Below are 938 nucleotides of genomic sequence, written 5' to 3' on the forward strand. Positions count from 1 at the left end.
GCCGCCAGTCCAGTGCCATTATGGGACTCGAGGCGCGCGTCGGCCGAGAGGATGAGGCGAGGCTCCGTCTTCTCGGCCAAAAGCGTCCATCAGCTCCATCGCATCCGGCTTATGCTTGAGAAGGATCGGGTGCGATGCGCTTGCCTGATTGCCATGTTCTTCTGCTTCTTCCTCTTGACGTCCTCTCCTTCTTCCTTCAATTCTTTCAATTCATTTCCCTCCTCTCCTCACCCCTTGCCTTTCCTCCCTCTCTCAACTCACTCCTTTCTTTTTCTCTCCCTCACTCTCTTTCTTCTTTCTGCTCGAGTCTCCTTTTTCCTCTCTCCCTCCTTGCCGTTATTTCCCTCTTTTACTTTTCGTTGCCCTTCTCTTGCTTCCTCTTCCCCTCCTTCTCTTTTTCCATCCATTCTTTTCCTATACCCTTCTCTTCCTTCGCTCTTTCCCTTTCTTCCTTCGCCCACTCCTTCCTCCTCGTCCTCTCCATCCTACGTTCTACGTCTTGATCCTCCTACCCTTTCCCATCTCCTTCCTTACCCGTTCCTTCCTCCCTCCCATTCTTTCTTTATTCCCCCCAATTTATTCACCCTCTTTCTCGCTATTCCACCTCCCCTGTCCCTTCCCTTCCCTCCCTTCCCGCCTCCCCCATCCCTCCTACAATCCCCACCCACATACACCCCTTCCTCTCCTCCCTCACTCCATCCCCTTCACCTCCCTCACCCCCTCTCCCTTCCTTCCCTCATCTCTTTCCTCTCCCCCATACCCCCCCCCCCCCTACGCATCTCAAAAATCCTCATCTCGGATCCCGCGTCGCCTCCCGTTTTGAATTTCTTGAGGATCATCCCCAGGGAGACGAGGCCACACGCCCAGACAGGCAAACTTTGCCCTGACAAGCGGACGCACAGTCGCCAGAACTCTCCGTGTAGCTGGAGTTGCTTTTC

Source organism: Penaeus monodon, chromosome 27, assembly GCF_015228065.2.
Source record: "Penaeus monodon isolate SGIC_2016 chromosome 27, NSTDA_Pmon_1, whole genome shotgun sequence".
Lineage (NCBI taxonomy): Eukaryota > Metazoa > Arthropoda > Malacostraca > Decapoda > Penaeidae > Penaeus > Penaeus monodon.